General features: G+C 40.1%; 1 protein-coding gene and 1 pseudogene across 1 annotated transcript in view; both read left to right on the forward strand.

Moving 5' to 3' along the window:
- The window catches only part of LOC138993485 (large ribosomal subunit protein uL4 pseudogene), a 39,758-nt pseudogene extending 37,308 nt beyond the window's left edge, over positions 1-2,450 (forward strand).
- LOC138992989 (corticoliberin-like) overlaps positions 1-15,953 on the forward strand; it is a 147,989-nt gene that overhangs the window by 37,067 nt on the left and 94,969 nt on the right. The gene's annotated exons all lie outside the window — the stretch shown is intronic.

Below are 15,953 nucleotides of genomic sequence, written 5' to 3' on the forward strand. Positions count from 1 at the left end.
CGCGAAGTCCCCCAGCCCTGGTGCGAGGGCATGAGGGTGCGAGGGTGTGATGACCATTTGCATATTAGTTCTTTATTACATAGGATATATCTCTGAACATGGCTGGAGTTAGATGGTAGATTTAGACAGCCTTTCCCAAGCATGGGTGTCCCCCTCTCTCTCTGGTAACAGGGCCTTGGTCACTGAAGGACTGAGGATTAAGAGCTCAGATCTCTTAGGTTCCCTAGTTGACCCTTCTGGGTGCTGCCTGGTCTGTAGTGCAGGAAGAGGAAGGGGAAAAGCATGATAGGAAGGAGGGAACTCTGTGGTCAGGGAACTTCTTGTTGAGCACAGCTGCGCCGTGCCATCAGAGTGTATATTTTATGTAAATGAGTTCATACCATATATACTGCCTTACATCCTACTTTTTTCTTCGTGTATATTAATATGTTGTGGACCTTTTTCCTTGTTGAACCACATATATCTTAACCTTTAAAAAATATATGCTTTTATTGATTTTTAGAGAGAGAGGAAGGGAGAGGAATAGAGAGATAGAAACATTGATGAGAGAGAAACATTCCTGATCAGCTGCCCCCTGCACACACCCTATGGGGATTGAGCCCACAGCCCAGGTATGTGTCCTGAGCAGGAATTGAACCAGGGACTTCTTGGTTCATGGGTGGATGCTTAACCACTGAGCCACACTGGCCAGGTGATTTTTTCCTTTTTATTCACTGCATAATATATACTTTAGTACAGATAAATTATAATTCATTAACCATCCCTCTATGGATGTATGTTTATGTTGTTATTTTTCAAATTACAAAGTGTGTTTGCAAATATTCTTGTATATACTAGTATATCTTTCCATTTGTTCTAAAAGTGTCCTAGAAGTGGAATCACTAAAGGGAATCCACATTTTAAATTTTGATGCATTTGACAGAATGCATCTAAACAGGTTCTACCAATTTATACACCCTTTTAAAGGCTTATTTTTCTTCAATAATTATAGCTGGCCCAGATTTGGTTCTGATCTTCTTGGATGCTAAAAAGTTCCAATTACATGGAACTAATTTTAAAAGCTTTTTTTAAAAAAAACAACAGATTGTTATTTCCCCAGCCATCTTGTCTTGATCCTGCTTGAGAGAAGCCATGTCAAAGATCCTTTATTGAACCACATCCTTAAAGACCCAAGTTCTTGAGGGACAAGAGCTCAGGCCAACATTGGCCACACTCCTGTGACTGTCTTCAGCATCTGCTGACAGAGTCACAGTTTGTGTTCATTATTCTGATGCAATAGGTTATCTGGGCAAGAGAGACAGAGGAGAGGAACATGGCCAAGACCCTCCGGCTCTTCTTGTGAATATTTAAAAACCATTTAAATAGATTTCTTTTTATCCCCTAATGATGACAGCACTGAAACTACTTGTCTCATTTTTCAAATCAAAGCTTCCTAAAGCAAAATGGCCTGGAGACTGAACAGCTCATGAAGCTCTATTAATCATAAGGGGGGAGAGGCAGGGAGCTCAATAAGTTGTTCAGGGAATGGAAAAGTACTTAAGACTCAAGACACCTCTCCTTTCAGCCAAACATTTCATATTGATGCTTTGAGACTGTTTTTATTTGTTTGGTTGGTTTCGGTATGTGTGAGAAGAGTCCTTTTGTGTGTTTTTTTCCTTAGAAATGATCCCAAAGTACCTTCTTTCAATACACACCTTTGCTTTCTCTCAAGAGACTTTGCTGGAGACAGGCAGCCTCTTAGCGAATGAGGGCTGGCAAGGGCAAAATGAGAAACAGTAGTATCCAGCGCAGGGGACCTAGCATCATCTATAATGAGGATAACAGTGTCATCAAAGCCTTCAGAAACATCCCTGGAATTACTCTGCTCAATGTAAGCAAACTGAACATTTTGAAACTTGCACCTGGAGGGCATGTGGGCTGTTTCTGCATTTGAACTGAAAGTGCTTTCTGCAAGTTAGATGAGCTGTATGGCACTTGGTGTGGAGCTGCCTCCCTCAAGAGTAACTACAGCCTTCCCATGCACAAGATGCTTAATACAGACCTTAGCAGAATCTTGAAAAGCCCAGAGATCCAAAGAGCCCTCCGAGCTCCACAAAAGAAGATTCACTGCAGAGTCCTGAAGAAGAATCCACTGAAAAGCTTGAGAATCATAATGAAGCTAAACCCATGTGTAAAGCCTATGCATCGGAACACCATTCTTCGCCAGGCCAAGAACCACAAGCTTCGGGTGTATAAAGCAGCAGCAGCAGCACTGGAAGCCAAATCAGATGAGAAGGGGGTTCCAGGCAAGAAGCCTGTGGTAGGGAAGAAAGGAAAAAAGGCTGTTGGCGTTAAAGAAGCAGAAGAAGCCTTTGTTGGGGGAAAAGGCTGCAGCTACCAAAAAACCAGCAGCTGAGAAGAAGCCTGCAGAAAAGAAACCCACCACAGAAGAAAAGAAGCCTGTGGCATAAACTTAAATTTCTTTATTCCATAAAGGTCAGATCACTTTGGACAGCTAATTTTGAATAAAAATATGATCAAAGGCAACCCTCCACTCCCCCCCCCCCCCCCAAAAAAAACACCCCTTGGTGTCTCTATTGGGTTAATACCTGTCTCCCGGAGTTGTTTTTAAGATGAGTGATAATTCTCTCTCTTTTTGTTATCGACAAATCCCACACCAGCTTTGTTCTTCATCTATTGTAGCAGTTGCAGAACTTGCACAGTGCAGTAGCTGGGATAATCATATGGTTCCCTTGTAGAGCTTTGGTAGGTGTTGGGGTTTTGAGGCTGCTCTCCTGAGCTTTTAACATAAGATGGAGAAAACACCAGTTACTCATTTCAAAGCTTGGGGTCGGGTGCTGATAGACATTCTATGGGGAGGGGGCCCTCAAGCCTCTACAGACTCCCTTGGTGCATCCATATTTAGTTCCATAAAACCTGGTCAAGTTACTGAGCCCTCTATTTCTCTCAAGTTATTTTAGATGTAAACAGAAGATAACTCTTTCTACTGCATACAATTGCTGTGAGGATTAATAAGAACTTCATATCACCATTGCCTGCTTTATTTTTTCATTTAGGTACCTTTCATGATTTCATTTACTTTAGTTTCCTTGTTTATTTTTTATAACTGTTCACCTTTCCCAATGTAAACTCCATAAAACCAGAGGTTTTGTCTGTTAATCACTGCTCTATAGCACCTGGCACATAGCAGATACTAAATAAATATTTTGTTGAATGAAAAAACATGGTAATGCGTAGAACAGTGCGTGAAACATAGTATGCACTCCATAGATTTGAAAAGTCATTAGCTACTGTCTATAACTGGATAATAAATAATTTACCTCGAAGAGTAGGATAAGAGATCATTTAAATAGTGTACCTGATACAGCACTCAGTAGGCCCTCAAGAAATGGTAACTGGATTATGTATGAGTGATTGTCGATCATTTTAGCTAAAGTATTTTGTGAAGAAAGCACTTGTAGTCATTCTCTTCAACTCTATGTTTGAGCTCATTTAAAAAAATTTTACTTCATCCTTGGGGAAGGGGTAAGAAAAAGGGGTACAGGGAGAGTCTTGAACAGCCAGTGGGTATTAGGAAATGGTAGCTATTTTAAAGTGAATTTAGTTCCTGCATCCAAAAAGTATTTAATGAGTTCTTAATTAAAGGGTGTCCCAGCATTCATGCAAGAAGTAATTTTGATAGAAAACACAGGTTTATAATTAAAAATTGTAATTTTTTTATTGATTCATAAAGTATACAGTACAGGGTTATGTATGGAATAGCATATTGAGTAAATGGCCTCCACAGCTTTGCTGGCACATAGCACTCTTTTGTTGAAATTTTCCATGACGGAAATGCAGCCGCTCAGGCCATAACAGTTAATGGTGCTCGCTATCGCGACATGATAATCCATTTTTTAATTTTTTTAAATTAATAAATCTTTATTGTTCAGATTATTACAGATGTTCCTCTTTTTCTCCCCATAGCTCCCCTCCACCTGGTTTCCACCCCACCCCATGCCCTTACCCCCCACCACTGTCCTCATCCATAGGTGTAAGATTTTTGTCCAGTCCTTCCCGCACCCCCACATCTCCTTCCCCCCAAGAATTGTCAGTCCACTTCCTTTCTATACCCCTGCTTCTATTATATTCACCAGTTTATTCTGACTTAATTTTTAGGTTCACTTGTTGATAGATACTTATTTGTTGTCACTTTGTTGTTCATAATTTTTATCTTTACTTTTTTCTTCTTCTTCCTTTTAAAGAATATCCTTCAGCATTTTATATAATCCTGGTTTGGTGGTGATGAACTCCTTTAGCTTTTTCTTATTTGTGAAGCTCTTTATCTGACCTTCAATTCTACATGATAGCTTTGCTGGGTAAAGTAATCTTGGTTGTAGGTTCTTGCTATTCATCACTTTGAATATTTTTTGCCACTCCCTTCTGGCCTGCATGGTTTCTGTTGAGAAATCAGTCGACAGTCATATGGGTACTCCCTTGTAGGTAACTAACTGTTTTTCTCTTGCTGCTTTTAAGGTTCTCCCTTTGTCTTTTGCTCTTGGCATTTTAATTATGATGTGTCTTGGTGTGGTCCTCTTTGGATTCCTCTTATTTGGAGTTCTCTTCACTTCCTGGACTTGTAAGGAAAGTTACAAGTAGTTACATCAGGTAGGGGAAGTTTTCTGTCATGATTTCTTCTAATAGGCTTTCAGTATCTTGCTCTCTCTCTTCTTCTGGCACCCCCATAATTCGGATGTTGGTACGTTTGAAGTTGTCCCAGAGGCTCCTTACACTGTCTTCATATTATTGGATTCTTTTTTCTTTTTGCTTTTCCAGATGGATGTTTTTTGCTTCCTCGTATTTCAAATCTTTGACTTGATTCTTGGGATCCTCTTGTCTTCTGTTGGATCTCTGTATATTATTTTTAATTTCAGTCAGTGTATGCTTAATTTCTGACTGGTTCTTTCCATTTTTTTGGTATTCTCATTAAGATCTTTGAAGGTCTCACTAAGTTCCTTGGAGGTTTGTAGAAGATTCTTGAGTAGTGGTTTTGAACTCTAAATCCAGTAATTTGCTTTCCCCCATTTCTTTCATTTGTGACATGTTTCTTTGTCTCCGCATTTTGGCTGCTTCCCTGTGTTGATAGAGTGGCTTTGTATGGTATGTGTCCTATTGGGCCCAGTGGCTCAACCTCCCCAATCACCTGAGGTGGACACTCTTGGTGCACCCCTTTGTGGGCTGGGTGCACAGTCTTGTTGTAGTTAAGCCTTGATTGCTGTTGGTATCCCTGGGAGGAAATGACCTCCAGGCCAATTGACTGCAAGGACCCGCTGTGTCTATAGTGGAAGAACTGCTGTGCTGGAGACACCTTTATGGGGCAGGACTTGCTTCAGTGGGGCTTTGGTGCTCACTGAGTCTGCCTCTTGAGTGTGTCACTTATGGATGTGAGGAGTTGAAATCTGGTATCTGACCACTGGGTACACTGGCTCCTGGATCTCCAAGGAGGTGCAAATTCAACCACTGTGTGAGTCTACCCAGCAGGAGCTACCACAAGATCTGCAGATTTCTCCCCTTTGTTTGGGGTTAGGAAATTTTGGAGCTCTCTGATCCAGCTGCAGTTTGTTAGGTTAGGCTGCAAAAGGACAGGCGATTCATTTGCACCGCTGCGCACAGCTTGGGTGGGTTGTAAATTGGGTGGGGCGGCGTCTCAGAGAATCACCAGGGCAGAGCAAACAGTGATGGCTGCCCGTCAGCCGTTTCCAGGTCTTTAGGTCTCTGCGTCCCCGCGTCCCGAGTCCCGCGCCCCCACAGTAACAATGATCCCTGCGAGCAGTTCTGCAAGAAAGCCGCCCTCGCTTTCCTTTCCGACCCGATGCCAAACAGTCCAGTTTCTCCCCATAGGAGTCTGGGTCCCTAGAGTCTCACCGGAAACGAGTTCAGTGCATCTCCCGATTGAAAAAAACCGCGCATCCAGGTGCAGCCCAGTTCGCGCGCCTTCGTACCTCTGCTCTTGGCGCCTCCGCACCTCCTACCCAGCCTCAATGCGCTTTCTTCTTTCCTTCTAGTTGTAGAACTTCCACTCAGCCAGCTTTCCGGTGGTTCTGGATGATAGCCGTTTTGTCTTTTAGTTGTAGTTTTAATGTGGTTGTGGGGGGCGGCACGTAGAGGTATATACCTTATGCTACCATCTTGGTTCCGAGCCCAGAGAGATATTTTTAAATTTAATTATTTTGTTTCATTATAATTTCTTAGATATGCATGGGTGTTAATTTAAGCACAGAGAAATCTAAAATGATACACACCCAAATGTTAACAGCATCAGAGTGATGGTTCTATTGTCTTTTTAGTGGTTATTTGTATTTTCTAATTTTTCTGAATGAAATATTTTTCATTATTTAAGAAATTTAAATAATTATTTTCCATTATTTATCTCTAGGAGGTTACATGAGAAACTGGAAACACTTGTTTCACCAAGGGAGGGGAGCTAGGCATCTGGGGAACAAAAGTGTGAGGAGGAGATTTCACTATATCCTTTCTGTACTTTTGAATTTTAATATTTATTAATGTAATGCCTATTGGGAAAAAAATTTAATTTATAGTTGATGGCCTGAGGGATGGCAGTGGGCATCTTGACTGGAGTCTTGATGTGGGTAAAGGAACTTTCTCTGATAAGTGGCAGCTCCTGCAGGTGGGAGATGGTGGCTAGGACCTCAGTAGTAGACTTGGGGAGGCCATACATACTCCTTGTGGGAGGAAAGACTAGGGAGACAGAGCAAATGCCTTGAGTAAAACTATGCTGCTGACTGTGCTAGTCTCTTTTTTCTCCCTGAAAAGTCATCCAGAACTTGGGTATCAATGAGAGCCTAAGACAGTGATGGCGAACCTTTTGAGCTTGGCATGTCAGCATTTTGAAAAACCCTAACTTAACTCTGGTGCCATGTCACATATAGAAATTTTTTGATATTTGCAACCATAGTAAAACAAAGATTTATATTTTTGATATTTATTTTATATATTTAAATGCCATTTAACAAAGAAAAATCAACCAAAAAAATGAGTTCGTGTGTCACCTCTGACACGCGTGTCATAGGTTTACCATCACTGGCCTAAGATATTTATCTAATTATTATTTTTTAAAGATAAAAAAGTACATGTTCAGTATACAAAATTTGTAAAGTATAAACAATGAAAAAAATTATTTGTAATCCAATTCTAAAAATACTCACTATTTACATTTTAATGATATCCTTAATTTTGTATAAAATGCATGTGTGTGTGTATTATACAATGCATATGGCTTTGTAACCTGCCTTGAACATGTTTGAATGCTGATGGAAATTATCCAGTGAGGGTTAGATAGGGAATAATCACAAAAAATGTTTCAAGATTTCTTCTTTTAATATTGCTCTTGAAAGATATATAGATTAGGATGGAGAATTGTTGTAATTGAACAAATATTCATTTATTTATGCATGTATAATCCAGTGTTCCTCCATACTGACTAGCCAGTGTCCATGGTCTAAAGTCTCATTTACTTAATGACACTGAGCCCCCAACAACTAGATTGGCAAGACAACAGACTTTGTGACCCTTGGATCCCTTAGGATTGATTTCTTCTTTGTATCTTTTATCATTTCCTCTCTACTGGATTATCTCAATTAGCATTAAAACACGTTCAAGCCTCTCTCATCTACCTATCACCCTCCTTTACCTGCTCTGCTTTCAACATTTTCCACTTCAGAAAATGTGTTAACACAATTGCTCATATCAAAGAGCTAGGAGTCATCCTTCTTTTTTTTCTTTCTCCTTCCACATTCAATCTATTAATAAGTCCTGTGGACTTTATCTCCAAAATGTAACCCTGATTCATCTACTTTCCTCCATCTTCACTGTTACTACTCTAGAGCAAATCACTATTATTATTTGCCTAAATATGTGAATAGCCTCTTTAACCCATCTTCTACACAGCAGCCAGTGAGACTGCTGACAAATCTAAATCCAATATCTCTTTCCTCTGCACAAAGTCCATGAATGACTTCTTTCATTTAGAAGAATACTCCATTTCTTATTGTGGCCCAAAATGACCCTTAGAGGCTACCCCTGTCCTGCCTCATCTACTTTACATCTTTAGCCACTCTGGTTTTTTCCTGTTCCTTGTACATGCCTATTTCTTTTGCTGCAAAGGAAGCTTTACCAGGGCAGAGACCATGACTGTCTTCTTTATTGATGACTTCCCAGCTGTAAAGCTCCTTGAGGAGCATAATAGGTCCTCCATATATATTTTGGAACAAGTAGATGAATTTATGAGCTAGTGAGGGTGATAAAAACAAATACATACACTTCTAAAATATAAAGCCAAATGAGGTAAGTTTGAACTAAGTGATCCGGAAGACTGCAGAGGGGCTACTTATTTTGGCCAAGGAGGTCAGTGAGGACTTATTGTTGAGCTGGACATCAAGGATACATAAGATTCTCCAGGCTAGAGAAAAGGAGTAGAGTCTGAAGAGAATGATGTGTAGTGATCCTATTGAATTGGGACATAAAGTATATGTAATGGACCTGTACAAATTAGGACTATAAAAATAATTCTGGATGTGATCATGAGGGATCAGTAGTGCCAGGTTAAAGTGTTTAGACAACTCATCTGACAAAAGAAGTGTTTCCCCTATCTTTCAGGGAGCAAAATGATTATGGTCATAGGATGATAAATTGATCCATGGTCTTAGGTAGTTGATAGTGGAGATGAAAGAAAAAAGAACAGACATGAGGATTTTCCCGAAGAAACCATCAATAGGAATTAAATTAATAACTGATAAAAAGGGAATGAGTATGAGATGAGAAACCTATGCAGATTTGATTTTGGGTGATTCAGAGAATGATGGTATCACTGATAGAGATAAAAAATAATGAAAAAATGATATATTTTTGAGTTAGGTTTGTAACCTCTTGAGTTTAAGGCACCAAGAAAACATGCCATGTGTGGTGGAAGTTTGAACTACAGGCAGGATCAGAGATGTTTTCACTCATTCATTCATTTGTCCAAATATTTATTGAGCAGCTAGCATATGCCAGTCTTTGTATCAATCACTGGGAATACAAAGATGAAAACCATAAATCCTGCCCTTGGGAATTTCCTTTTTCTATATCTAGCTTTTTAACCTGGGATCAATAGGAAGACATTTCTTTATCCTATATAATAAAAGCCTAATATGCTAAGTGTCCGGTTGTCCAGTCGGCTGTTCAACCAATCAAAGCATAATATGCTGATATGCTAAGGCTGCTCAACCGTTTGCTATGACATGCACTGACCACCAGAGGGCAGATGCTCCAACTGGTAGGTTAGCTTGCTGCTGGGGTCCAGCCAATCAGGACTGAGTGAGATGGGCTGGACACACCCTGGAGCCCTCCTGTGGTTCCTCCCTGGCTGGCCAACCTCCTGAGTCCCTCCCCAGCCCTGATAGTGGACCAGAGGGGTCCCTTGGACTGGCCTGTGCCCTCTTGCAATCCGGGACCCCTCAGAGGATGTCAGAGAGCCAGTTTCAGCCTGATCCCACAGGCCAGACCGAGGGGCCCCACTGGTGCACAAATTCATGCACCGGGCCTCTAGTTGATATGTAATTTTAAATGATCAAAATCAACAGTGTAACTATTATGTTTGTATTTGTCAGCTCTGCTATGCTTATAGGCTTGTATTAGAAGGAGTTTCATCATACAAACATAATTACTTATAATTTATAACCTAGGGTTCAAGGAAATTCTGATGTGATTATCAGAAGAAAGTTTGAGGAACTATATGTGTCTTTGACTGACCCATATTAGGTTGTCTTATCTGCGTATTTATCACAGTGAAATGGCACTGGAAGAAGAGCCAAAAATATCAATTCCAATGTCCTCCAATGAATTTGGAAGACTGTTTCTCACTGGGTGTAAATTGTGTGGGTAGTTTTAGCAAGGATGTCAATCTGGAGCCATCTTCAAAAGTAAAACAATACCGCCTACACTCAGCCTCAGAAGAAGCAGGGATAACTATTTCATGAGATTCTTGTTATTATTTTTCTGTTGAGAAAGGATGGGGTATTGCAGGCAAGGTGAGGAAAACTGTGGGGGAGAAATCAGGAGGCAGAAATGTGGACCAAATGGGGAGAAGTCTTGAGAAAAAGGGATGTGAGTTTGATTATAATTGTGCACATTAACTTTTCATTATCCTATTTTATTTGCACAACAGCATGCAAATGTGAAAATACTTACTGTTCCCACTTTACAGAAGCAAACTAAAGCTCAGAGAAGTTAAGTGACTAAGGTTACAGAACTAAAAGCTAGCAAATTTGGGATTTGACCCATGGCTTTGATTCCAAGTGTAGGATTCTTTGTACTGTACTAAACTGTCAGGAGTTGCTGTTTGCTCTGGTGCTCTGTCCCACTGTTACTATTGCTCAGGCTTTCACTGAGCTTAAATGACCTTTCCTCCCTCTCCAAGGTTCAAACCCTACTTATCCTCACATGCCACTTTCTCAGATTCTATCAGCTAGCACTCAATAGCTCTTTGTCTTTACCTGTCTTATGATGGCTCTTTTTCTCTATGAATTGTGTACACTCCTGGCATTATAGTAGTTATTCTGTGCATGTTTTATCTCTACTGATAGTAAATCCTTTCAGGATATGCCCTGGATTTGAATCATCTTTATTTTCTCACAGTATTTAGCAGAATGCCTTCTAGGCATTTAATAAATATCTATTGAATAAATGAGTGAGTGAGTCTTCAGGTCTGCAGATATGAATCAGTAGGATAACTACTAGGAGTCTCCTTGCCTCTCCAATTTAGGTCACAATTGATATCACCTGGGTGTTATGGAGGGGAATAACCAGATGAAAAAAGAGGGTAAGTTTGTTTTATGTTTCACAGATAAAAATTAGAAAGATATAGAAGTGAATGGATAGGCTTGGATTGAGATGCAGATGCAGTCCTTACAATGATTGTCTGAAGGTTTTAGGAAAAACCTTCCAATCCCTTAGCTCATGTAAATTGGAATAATTAGCACTCTAGGCTGTGTAGTTGTGTTATTTGGCACAAAGAACAAAAATGTATTATGTCAAGTGTGTTATAGGGAGGTAAAAAAGACCAAAAATAAATGGAGTCCAAGGCCTCTTCCAGCCATTTTACTGTGGGCTGATGTCTGACTTATCCATTTTGGAGTTATATGATTCTGTCTGCTTCTAGACTGTCCAGTGTGCTTGGAGCAAGGGCAATTAATTCAGTGCCTTCTTGGCTCACGTACAGCACAGTGTACTGAAGAAGTTTGCCTTAGCACTGAGAGAGAACAGACGATTAAGGATGAGGAAGCATATCACTGCCCTACCACTGGGTGAAATTATCCCTGTGCCAAAGAGATATTAATCACTCTCTCAACCATCAAGGGGAATAATTCAACCTTAGCCTCTTCTGTAACTGCTTTGAAGAGGAATTAAAGAGTGTTCAACTTTAAAGCGTGGAACCAAGTAATATGGATTTAAAGTATGAGAATGTGATGACATGTTTTTAAGGAATCCCTGTATATTGTCCAATACCCGTTTTGGCATTCTCTTTCACTGACAGTGTCCTAAAGAACCAACTCTAGTAACTAGTTCCCTTATTGCAATGAAGGCAAAAAGTGGCAATCAGGAAATTTAGACTAAAGTGTATTAATACTATTTTACCAGGTGAATTAAAATAAATAAGATTATAGAATTTAAAAAGCTAATCATTTGAAAGCAGTTGTTTTTTTTCAGCAACACATTCTTAAAAGTGACATTTTAGACAGATTGTTGTAAATCATATAATGTTTGTTAATGGGAACAATGCTGTACATTGGGGTTGCATAACAATATCATAAAAGCAATAGTAATATTAACTTTGAATCCTCTACAGTAATTGAATGTGGAAAAATTGTGGTCCAGATTAGAGCACATTGAATGATCAAGTGGGATTATATATTTTAAAATACTTCATAAAATATGAATTATTACATAAATTCTAGCTATTATTCTTTAAATGGAAATAAGGGTATATTAATGCAAGAGGTTGTTCCATAAAGCCTACACTAAATACAGCTGTATTATATTAAACATTTGACCTACCATTAATATGCTACTTAGAATGAACAATATTAAACATCTAATTAATGATAATATTTCTTGGTTTTCTAAAAGTTCTAAGATTGCTTTTTCTTTTCTTTCAAGAGGGGGTAATCTGAATGATGTAAGTCACTTCCAACAATTAGAATTTCTGTTTCCTTTCTTAAAAAATATATTTCTGATGAGAAAATTCATCACTTAAAGTAATTTGATTAGAGGTATAGTTCATATTATGTTTCGAGGTAAAAGATCATTCCATATGGTTACTTTTGGTCTGAGTTTCTAAGGCCTGCCATGTAAGCCTTCCCTGAGCTTTTCAGGTTTACTATGTGGCCCCCTTTTCATCTACAGGCTATTTATGCAGACTCATCTTAGTGTCATCTCCAGTGATGAGTCCTTTTTCTTTCCTGATATAGGAGAGGGGGTACCTTTACAAATGGATATTTCTTTATGAAAAGGAAATTTATGCCCTGCTTTTAGTCAGATAGGAGAACATACCTCCTGTGTCTGCTTTGTCTCAATTGCCTTCAGTTCAAAAAAATCCTTATGCCAAGTGGCATATTTTGATTCCCTTAATACATTTTATAATCAGTAAGTCTCTGCATCTTGTGGAATTCTCTTGGCAAGAGTTACTTGAAGTTTTAAGTCTTTGCCTTTTTTTAAGTTCAAGGCAATCTGTTGCTTGAAGCTGTGTGATTCCTCTCTTCCTTCCCCACCTATCGTACAACAGTTCTCCTAAAGAGCCAGTATTCAGAGCAAAAGAATGAAGTTATAAGAAAGGGATTTCACTAGTCTGTGGAACCTAATTATAAATTCATTCTGTCTTTTTGGAAAGTTACTGAATTATCTCAAGTGATATAAAAATCAGTTTCTAAATCAAAGTCGTGGTCACAGCCCACTGTCACTTTCTCGCCTCCCCAGCGCTTCTCCATTTGACTAAATTCCATCATAGGCACTGAGTCGGGAAACAATCTCTGTCAGTTTAGCTCCTGTTGAACACTTACGGTTGATTCCCTGCATGGGAACAGCTTTTTGTCTTAAAAGAGACATTTTGAGTCCCTGAGCCCTGCATCAGCTAATTATCAGCAAAAGATGCAAGGAAGGAAATCCTGCTCATTGGTTCATTAACTTGCACCCCTAGACCAGTGCTGCAAATGAGGAAAGCCTCTACCAAAGCCTAAGGCTCTAGGAAGGCTTTCCTGTCAGCCAGGAACTGGAACAGCAATCACAAGTATTACTAAGACTGCTCTGTGTGCCAGGGCTGAGCCCTCTCCTTAACAAGGGAGAGGCTCTTCGGCCCCTCATGGTGCAGGAAGGAGGCAGAGCCCAATAGACCTACATCCCCGATTCCTTTCTATATTTAAAACTCAGTTGGACGTTTCTTTGTGATATATATCACTTCTCCTACCAGCTGTGAGGGAAGGAGGAAAAGCAATTATGGACATTATTAATCACCAAGTTTCCACTGAAAAGGGTCAAGCTGCATCAGGATTTGACCAAGCAACAACAATTCTATCACCAATCTATATATATAAAAGCCTAAGCAACTGACTGGCCGACTGGCCAACCTGCTGGTAGTTATGATGCACACAGACCACCAGGGGGCAGATACTCAATGCAGGAGTAGAAACCACAGGCATGGGAACATGGGACAGACTGATGAATCTCAGAGGGAAAGGGGGAGAGGGGAGGGCAGGAAGAGGTTTACCAAAGATCTTATATGCATACTAGAGGCCCAGTGCATGGATTTGTGCACCGGTGAGGACCCTCAGCCTGGCCTGTGGGTATTAAAGCCATGTTAGCTGGTTCAAATGTGGGTTCTTCTACTCATCTGCTGTGTGAACATAGGCAAGTTATATGACTGCTCAGTACATGCTGGTTTACCTATATATAAAATGGAAATAGAAGTTGTATCTATTTCAGGGTTGTTGTGTCCCTGGTACCTAGTAAGAACATTGTAATTGTTTTTAAATTTAAGAAAAGAGAGAGAGGAGGAGTGAGAGTATGCAGACATTTGGCACCATGTAGTCACCAATTATAGTTGATATGAAATGACTTCTCCCTGAGTTATGGCTCCTAATCAAACTCCAAAGCCAGCCAACTTATGTGGCTCATTTATTAGCTGTCTAAACCTGCCACCAAATAGTTTCCAAGGGACCCAAACTTCATAACAGGATTCAGCCTGTTATCTAAGGAAATACAGTGTCTGTGAAGGGGAGCATGAGCAGTAGTGACTTTTAGGTCAGGATCCACATGATTGCTGTAATTTGCAATGTCATTAAACATGAATAAATGGCAGCAAGTGTAGAGGATAGGAGAGATTTGAAGGGGCCACTACAGGTGGGCTTTCCACAGATGTGAGGTTTGTGTGTCTGGGAACTGACAGGTTTTGGGATTGTTTCTGACAATGGGAAGAACAACTTGTCACACTAAGCCCAGTTCATTTACCTTGGATAGCACAGATGACCATAATTAGCCCCCAGTTATTCAACATGTGGCTTCTCTTCTGTTCTTCTTCCTGCTGTCTGGATTTTGACAGTTTCTGTACTGAGTAGCTTGTATATAAGAAGGCATCAAATTAAATATGTCCATCTTACTACCCACTGATAGTCATGGTGAAAGGATTTTGGGCTGGGAAAATAAAACCATTGGCCCAAACGAAGAGTTTGGACTAGCCTTTGTGGTATGGGTTGCATGGTGTCCCCCTAAAAGATATGTTACAGCCCTAACCCCTGGTAGTTTAGAGTGTGATCTTATTTGGAGGTAGGATCTTTGCAGAGGAAATCAAATTATAATAAGGTTATTAGAGTGGGCCCTTATCCAGTATGACTGATCTCCTTAAAAAAGGGAAATTTGGACACAGAGGTACATACACATAGGGGGAATACCATGTAAGGAGAAACAGGGGAAAACAGCCAAACATAAGGCAAATAGAGAGACCTGGATAAGATCCTTCCCTCACAGCCCTCAGAAGGAATCAACCCTGCCAAAAATCTTTACTTTGACCTTCTAGCTTCCAGAACTGTGAGACCGTACATTTCTGCTCTGTAAGCCAACAAGGAGGAGAGCCCTGCTGGAAGGACAAACCTGTGTAAATGGTTGAAGAGACACAGTATGTTTGCAGATACACAAGAAGCCTAGTATTGTTGGTACAAAAATATAAGAAAGACAAGAAGTAGAAAAATAAATGTAAAGTGAAGTCTGGGACCAGACCATCAGGAATCTGCTGTGTAGGCAAAGGTGTTTGCCTTTAAAAAAACACATTATATATATATATATATATTCCTATTATTTTTTGTTGTTGTTAACCTTCACCTGGGATATTTTTCAGTTGATTTTCAGAGAGAGTGGAAGAGATACACGAGAGAAACATCAATGTGAGAGAGACACATCAATTGCTTCCCACACAATTGAGCCTGCAACCAAGCTACATGCCCTTGATGGGAATCAAACCCAGGACCCTTCAGTCCTCGTACTGGTGCTCTATTCACTGATCCAAACAACGAGGATAGGTGTTTGCCTTTTATGGCCTGGCGTATTGGTTTTCTAGCTGCAAATAGAATTATCTTGGAGAACTTTTTTTGTTAATCCTCACCTGAGGATATATGTTTTGCATTGATTTTTAGAAAGAGTGGAAGGGAGGGTAGAGGGAGAGAGAGAGAGAGAGAGAGAGAGAGAGAGAGAGAGAGAGAGAGGAGAAACATGCCTGCAACTCAGGTACGTGCCCTTGACTGGCAATCAAATTGGGACCCTTCAGTGCATGGGCCGATGCTCTCACTGCTGAGCCATGCCAACCAGGACTTGACTGGATAACTTTTTATAAAAAACCAATGCCTTGTTCCAGTCCCAACGATTCTAATTCA

This window comes from Myotis yumanensis, unplaced genomic scaffold, assembly GCF_028538775.1.
Source record: "Myotis yumanensis isolate MYYU_CA2020_CCGP unplaced genomic scaffold, mMyoYum1.0.hap1 SCAF_15, whole genome shotgun sequence".
Classification (NCBI taxonomy): Eukaryota; Metazoa; Chordata; class Mammalia; order Chiroptera; family Vespertilionidae; genus Myotis; species Myotis yumanensis.